The 6,929-nt window shown below is 47.4% G+C and overlaps 2 protein-coding genes and 1 long non-coding RNA gene across 3 annotated transcripts in view; all 3 read right to left on the bottom strand.

The window, feature by feature from the left end:
- Window positions 1–5,182, bottom strand: part of LOC118500927 — a 20,810-nt gene extending 15,628 nt beyond the window's left edge. Inside the window, exons 1-2 of the long non-coding RNA XR_004903512.1 lie at window positions 5,110–5,182; window positions 1,743–1,787 (exon numbers count right to left, since the gene is read on the bottom strand). This is a non-coding gene — a long non-coding RNA (uncharacterized LOC118500927). The remainder of the gene's footprint in view (window positions 1–1,742; window positions 1,788–5,109) is intronic.
- Window positions 1–6,929, bottom strand: part of DMBT1 (deleted in malignant brain tumors 1) — a 313,958-nt gene that overhangs the window by 120,015 nt on the left and 187,014 nt on the right. The window lies entirely within an intron of this gene.
- Window positions 1–6,929, bottom strand: part of LOC114497034 (deleted in malignant brain tumors 1 protein-like) — a 35,127-nt gene that overhangs the window by 15,476 nt on the left and 12,722 nt on the right. The gene's annotated exons all lie outside the window — the stretch shown is intronic.

The raw sequence follows: 6,929 nt of genomic DNA, 5'->3' as shown, positions 1-6,929 counted from the left end.
CTGGATGGTGTGGCTCAGTGGATTGAGTGCCAGCTTGTGACCTGAAAGGTCACCAGTAGTTTCCCAGTCTAGAACAAATGCCTGGGTTGCACGCCAGGTCCCCATTTGGGGATGTGCGAGAGGCAACCAATCAATGTTTCTTTTGCACACTGATGTTTCTCTCCCTCTCTTTCTCCCTCTCTTCCCCTCTAAAAAATAATAAATATCTTTTTAAAAAGGCTATTTGAGGGAAGGGAGGTATCTCTGTATCAACCTACTGAGCCTGATTTTGACCTTCCCACATATGACCTATGCAGGGCTCCCAGAAATGGATACAAAAGTAATGTCCACATCTTTATACGTCTTATCATTTCTCTTATCTAATTGCATTGGCTAGCATCTTTAATACAATGTTGAATAGTTGAGGGGGTGTTGAAAGGCATATTTGTTTTGCTTCTTCCTTTAGTAGAAATGCTTCTAATGTTCATCCATTAAGTAGTATTCTAGCATTATGCTTGTGGTTTTCAAATTGCCTCAAGGAGCCTTGGTGCTTGTCCAAGGCCCCAGCAACAGCCTACTTGGTTCTAGGACTTGCAGGGAAGGTGACTTGAGAACTGCTCTTAACCCACTGCTGTAAGAGCCCTTCTTTTTCCTTCTTTTTTGTCTGAATTGTCATCTATTAGGCTGCTACATGGGGTGTTTTTGGAGGTAGAAGAAGTGTGATTACCTCCCTGCCCCAGCTCCACCCCCCCTGGAGGCTCTGACAGCTCTAGAGAAGTCTTATCTGTTGTCCAGTGATGTAGGCAGATAGCTAACCCCCTCCAACCTCTCATATGCCTTCCTGGCCCTACAAGTTGTACCAAAGCTTGCCAGGCCTGGCCTGTATTCCTAATACACTGCAGGGTTCTCAGGGAAAATCATTACAGAGCAAAGGGACTCTTCTGTTATAGCTGCTGCATATAAGAATTTTGGGCAGAGACACAGCTAACTTAGAACACAGCCAGTCTCATCCTCAGCTCTAGTGACATCTATGTCCTTAATCAGAGGGAACAGAAAGAGAAGGAAAAGTCAGGCCTTGCTCTACGGGCCTTAGGGACAGAAATGCCTGATGCATGTGCCATTAGGATTCCCAGCTGATCCATGCTGGGTCCTGACTGGGGCTTCGGTCAGAGATTTTAGGATCAAAGCTTCCCATGGAAAATGGGCAGTGACTTTCCTTCTCAAAGCCCAGGCTGCCAGGACCTCAGGCTCCATGGAGTGCACCTCCCAGCGCTCCCCCTAGAGGCCCCACAGAGGGATGCATGGGACCTCTGCTGCCCACAGAGTGAGGGACCATGGTCCTTCTATACTGAGATGAACCGAGGTGTCCTGGTATGGGCTCAGGAGAGGGCACAGGCAAGGATGCTGCTCAGCACGCTGCCTCTCCAGGCCCTGCAGCCAGGAACCCAGCACGTCAGCCTGGCCAGGAGGCAGCAAGCTTGGTGAGGACCACAGGAGTGGGCACTGATGTGGACAACAGGACCCCTGAAGATAGGATACCTAGCTCCAGCTTGGAGGTCCTTGGAGACACCTGGCAGGTTGATTCCTCCTGCATCTCATGCATATATGGTCCATGCAAAGGATACCCATTCAGGCCTGAGGCCTTGTTCAGAGGGTTCCCCTCAGGAGCTGAACACCCCCATCTCTCACACCTTCTTTACCTCTCCTGGATCAGGGTGCAGTGGGGTAAAGAACCCACAGGGATCCCATGTTACAAACGTTACCTTCTGCAGCTGTCATCAGAGGCTCCTCCGTGGAAAGCAAAGAAGCTACAGAGCTGAGAGAAGAAGAGGTAATTTAATGCTAGCCCTCATTTGAGGAGGGCTGGCCTTCCTCCACCTGGGCCCTGAAACAGGTGCTGGAGACAGAGATCAAGAAGCCCAGCAACTGCTAAACAGCTATGATTCCTCCTTGTGAAGCAGAACTCTTCTCTCTGACCCTTTGCCAGCCTCCTTTCAATGCTGGGAATCCACTAGGGACATCCCTTGTCCCTTTTACCATCCCTCTCCTCCTAAGCTTCCATAGTCTCCAATCACAATATCGCCCAGTTGATTAACATCCCCCTAGCCACAAGGCTGGACATCAAACACCAACTATCTGTTTCTGCAGCTCCCACACACCCTCAAATGACAAATATCTACTGTAGGGAGCTGGTTTGTTTCAAACTGGCGAATGTGACTGAGCCTTGTATCGAAAGCCAACAGGAGAGAAGTGGTGAGCAGAAGCCAGACCCTTAAATCGGTTTCCTCATGGGAACCAGGCCTAGAAAATGCATCCAGACTGTTTTAACTTCCTCTTGCCAAAACTCCCTCACCCTGATCTGAAACAGTAGATGTTTATTGCCTATCTTCAAGGTAATTTCCAAAGTTTGCATGAATTTTCCCAAGGACAGAGCATGTATAATTAGCTCACCACATTTCCCTTTGGCATTTATTATTTTCGTTTCCTTGATTGTACCTAAAATGTAGACAACAACATTCTATGTAATAGATAATAAATCCTTCTTTGAGGTAAAACCTGAGAAAAACAATAAAAGCCTGTCCAGGCAAGGGTCCCACACTCTCTCTTTGATTACCCAGGCGCTCTCCACTTGAGAGAAGCAGCCGTAGGACTCTCATCTTAAGAGAGTACCTTTACCATCTCTTTTTCCCCACAGGACTGTTGCAGTCTGTGTGCATTTGTTCTCGTCTTCAGCCACAACACGCAGAATCTGCTGGCTGGAGTCTGCCACAATCCATATCACTGAGAGATTCCTCAGAAGGTGGCCCCAACCAGAAGAAAGCCAGTTTCTCATGATGCACCCCTACACACTGAAAAAACCTGTTCCAGAGTGACCACTCCAAGGACCACACTCTCCTGGGGAAGCCATTCTCATGATGTGGTCAGATCATCAGGGTCACATCCTGTGTGTGGTGGCATGTGCACACACCAGGCCACATAGCAAATGCCAGAGGTTGCTCTAAAGATGACAATTTACTAGAAGATAGCTTCTGGGGGACACAAGGTGGGCAGTCTCCACAGAGGGCTCTTTGGGGTTAATAGGTACCAGCGCTCTGTGAGCAGGTGACTTGCAGCACTGGCATTTGCTAGATCAAGCCAGGGACAGCTTTCCTTTTCCACTGAAGGTGTAAATATCTTTGCTTATCACTTAATCCCCAGTAAAGAGAACACATTACTGACTCTTCAGTTTGACTCCTTGTTCCCCACCTTGAAAAGGAGGAGAAAGAGACACTTGAGAAGGTGTTTGCTCATCCTGGGCCAGGGACAGTCATGATGCTGCCCATGAGAATTGGCCATGGGGTGATTGTACCAGCCAGCTCTGGAGGGCCTGAGATTGAAACCCACCCCTACCACCTCCCAGCTTTATGACTTCAACCAAGTCACTTGCTCTCTCTGAGCCCCCATTTCTTTAGCTGTGAAAAGGAAACCTAATGCCTGCCCTCTAACATCAAAGAAGACATGACTTAGAGTAGAGCAGGTAAATGGCAAAGCATCCCAGTATGCACCATGATGCTGGGGACCACAGGAGCTGCTGTACCCACAGTAGCACAGTAGCACAGGTGACAGTGCGAGATGCTGTCTGTACTACCTGAGCACATGACTCCGGAGTCTTCCCTGTGTCCCCATTGTTCATGTGTGAGCATGTCTGTGCACCCAGTGCACAAAACTTCCTGGGTGCTGCCATCTAAGACCACTGCTGCCTTTGCCCCTCCATTATCCACAAGGGTGGATAAGGGTGGGCAACTCTCTCCCTGTCTTTTAGGGGCTGACATGCATCCTGTGTCCCTTTCTAGACTCAGTACAAATCCAATGGGTTAACTTTGCACCAATAAATCTAGAGCTAATAATACTGCCTTCCATTTTCAAGTGTTTTCATGGAAACACCACCTCGAGCCCCAGACTGCCCAGAGCCAGCACCCACTAAGGTTCTCCTGACAAGAGGGAAGTGGCATCCTCTAGATGGCTGGCTGGTGTCACCATGTGGGGCACACATGTCACACCATGCAGCCTGCTCCCCATCACCAGGGAACTGAGAGCTGGGTTTGGGATCCTGCTTTCATGAAAGCAATTCCCCCAGTGAACCTTCATCTTCAGAGCATCACCTTCAGAAGACTAGGGTGGGAGGGGGAGTTCCAGAAGTTATCTGGAAATTAGGATGTTTTAGTCCTGTTTTCTGAAATTCATGAATGTTGCAAAAAAGTATATCCAGAAGTGGGGATAGTGGGATAGAAGAAGGAAAAATGAATTAAGAAAGGAAGAGAGGAGGGAGAGAGAGAAAGAAGGAGGAAAGAGAAGGAAAAAAAGAAAGAAGAAACAGAGGGAAAGAGACAGAGAAGAAAAGAAGTGGGGGAGAGAGAATAGATGCCAAGTAGGTGAGAGAGAGAGTAACTGACTGAGAGGCAGGGGGAGAGATAATACGCCAGCTGGCTGATTGCCCTGTTCACTTAGTATCTTTGCAAAACGGTTGAGATACTTCAATGGTTCCTTTGATTTGCCCATGACTCTTTCATATACGTTTTACACCTTGACACTCTAAGAACACAAAGATATGCTGAGCTAACAAGTTCAAGTCATTTATTCAAAGCAGCGAGCAACAGACACACGCTCAGAACCTTAGTGATCTTGTCTGTGCCCTGGATCCACTTTTGCTCAGAAAAATTATCAAGCCAGACACACCTGCAGAAAGAAGTCACATAATGAACATTGACAGGGGCCGTCTTTCCTGCCTGTTTGTTTCCACAGGACCCAAACTTATGGCAAACTTTCAGGGCCTCCTGAGAGTACACATTCACCTCAGGAATTTTCTAAGACCAGTCGGTGGATTGTTGAACTGAGTGACTCACTGAAAACACTGACTTAGTGATGGCCTTGTCCCACCACAGCCATTGCACTTTGCAGCCAGAAACAGAGAGAAAAGAGCCATTCCTTTTACATACTTGCAACAACTATCAGCAAAGAACTGCCTCTTCCTTGATATAAAAATCCCCTCAAAAACAGAAGTCTAGCACCCAGAAACAAGCAGATATAATTTGCCATGACTTGAAGAGGCAGGAGTAAAATTAACAAAAACCCAGCAAGTAGAGATAATACCTGAAGATAGAACTTGACCCAATAGACACATTTCAAGGATGACTCTGGAGATCCCCATTTTGCTGGGTTCTTCTCATTTTGAGAAAAAAAAAAACCCTTGGTATTTATAGATTCCTAGCTGAAAGGAGGTGTGTCTCCTATTCCTATTACTGTTACAAATCAATAGAAAGGAAGTGAGTGACGTTGCTAACAGTCAATAGCTAATCTGCGGGAAGAATTTAGGTGTGTTAGATTGATTGCCGTAATAATCTGGCTACTCCCCAAATGCAAAAGCACTGACATTCATGAGACGATTTCCAACTTACTTCTAGGTGAGCCTCCAAGATTTTCAATTGCTCCCTGAATATAGGCTTCATTTTACTCCTGGAGAATCTAATTCACTGGTGGGAAATTGGCCCCAAGTTTGGGGCCCAGCAGGATGTGGGCTGCTGGGCATATATAGGACCTGGTGTCAAAGGGAAAGCATCTCTTTGGGCTGACTTGTCCTGACAGGGCACCCTCTCCTTGGCCCCCAGCCTTGGATAAAGGAGGGTGGCCTTTGTCCACCCTAATTCCATAGCCCAGGAGCTGAGAGACATGGGGCCTAAGACTGAACCATATCCACCCACTTCACAGGGTTTAATATCTTGCCCTTGGCATTCACACTGCAGGAAGCTTGGAGCTTTGTAGACACACAACACCATCCCTGATCTCTTCCTGCCTTGCATAGAATCCTTGTCCTTGGTTTTGTTTTGTACTTATCACTTTGCCCTTTGAGACCCCAGTCTTGATCATCAAACTCTAGTAAAGCCCCTACCATCTACCAAGAAGGTTGCCTGTCATTTATTTTTATCAAAACATTCTCAGTGATTGGTGAACCTTGGTTAGGAGCATATGGCTTTGCAGGACTTGCTTCTGTTGTTCTAGCCTGGATGAGCAATGTTGTGAGGTCCTGAGGCTATCAGGTGCCACCTGGGCTTCCTTACCATGAGCTGAGAATTCAGCCTCCTAGTGCTTTTTTCTGGAAGGATACCATGAGCCCAGGCTTCGATCAGGCCCCAATCAGGTTTAGGACAGAACATCTACATTTGGTTTCATCCAGATGAAATGCATTCACCCTTGGATTTCTTTTCTAATCCCACAGCTCTTCCTCTAGTTCCCAATTCCCCATTCCCCCTTCCCCCTTGATGAGAATGGGCACTTTTCCAGGATGGGCTCATTGTTTTTCACTCTTCTGTCAGTCCTACTGTTGGTAAGTGTCTGGTGACAAGATACACATGTGCTAGGGAATGCCCCAGACCAGATGGCAGGATGGATTCCTCTTGCAGGGGGTGATGATTGGTTTTCAGAGTGCTGGGCTGAAACCAATTATGGAGCTAGGTCTGGGATCATCAAAGACAGAGAGCTGTGATAGATTAGTCATGTCTGCCTTGAGCACAACATAGAAAAGTGCTATAGGAATACTAAATATCTGTGTGGTGGAGAGGGGTACAATGTGTCCTCCCCCCACAGAAACCACCGCCTGGGCCGAGAGACAGACCTGCATGGTGACAACTATAACAGGGGGTAGTAAGTATTAATACAACTTACTGTATGAACACACAGAAAAAGTACCCAAATCTGATGGCAGAGGCAATAGCTGAGAGAAGGCAACTCCTTACACCGACCGAGTCCTGAAACATAAACAGGAGTCATTTGCAACCAAGCGTGGGAAGACTGGATGAGAAACAGGAATGGCTATATGACAGTGAGAACATAGGCACAGAGGGACTCTGCCAGGGGACCATGGAGGCAGCCCCGCTGATAGCTCAGCTCAGAGCAGGAACATCTGGCTGAAGAGT

This window comes from Phyllostomus discolor, chromosome 5, assembly GCF_004126475.2.
Source record: "Phyllostomus discolor isolate MPI-MPIP mPhyDis1 chromosome 5, mPhyDis1.pri.v3, whole genome shotgun sequence".
Classification (NCBI taxonomy): domain Eukaryota; kingdom Metazoa; phylum Chordata; class Mammalia; order Chiroptera; family Phyllostomidae; genus Phyllostomus; species Phyllostomus discolor.
The sequence above is the reverse complement of the archived record's forward strand: the minus strand, read 5'-3'. Positions and strand labels throughout refer to the sequence as shown.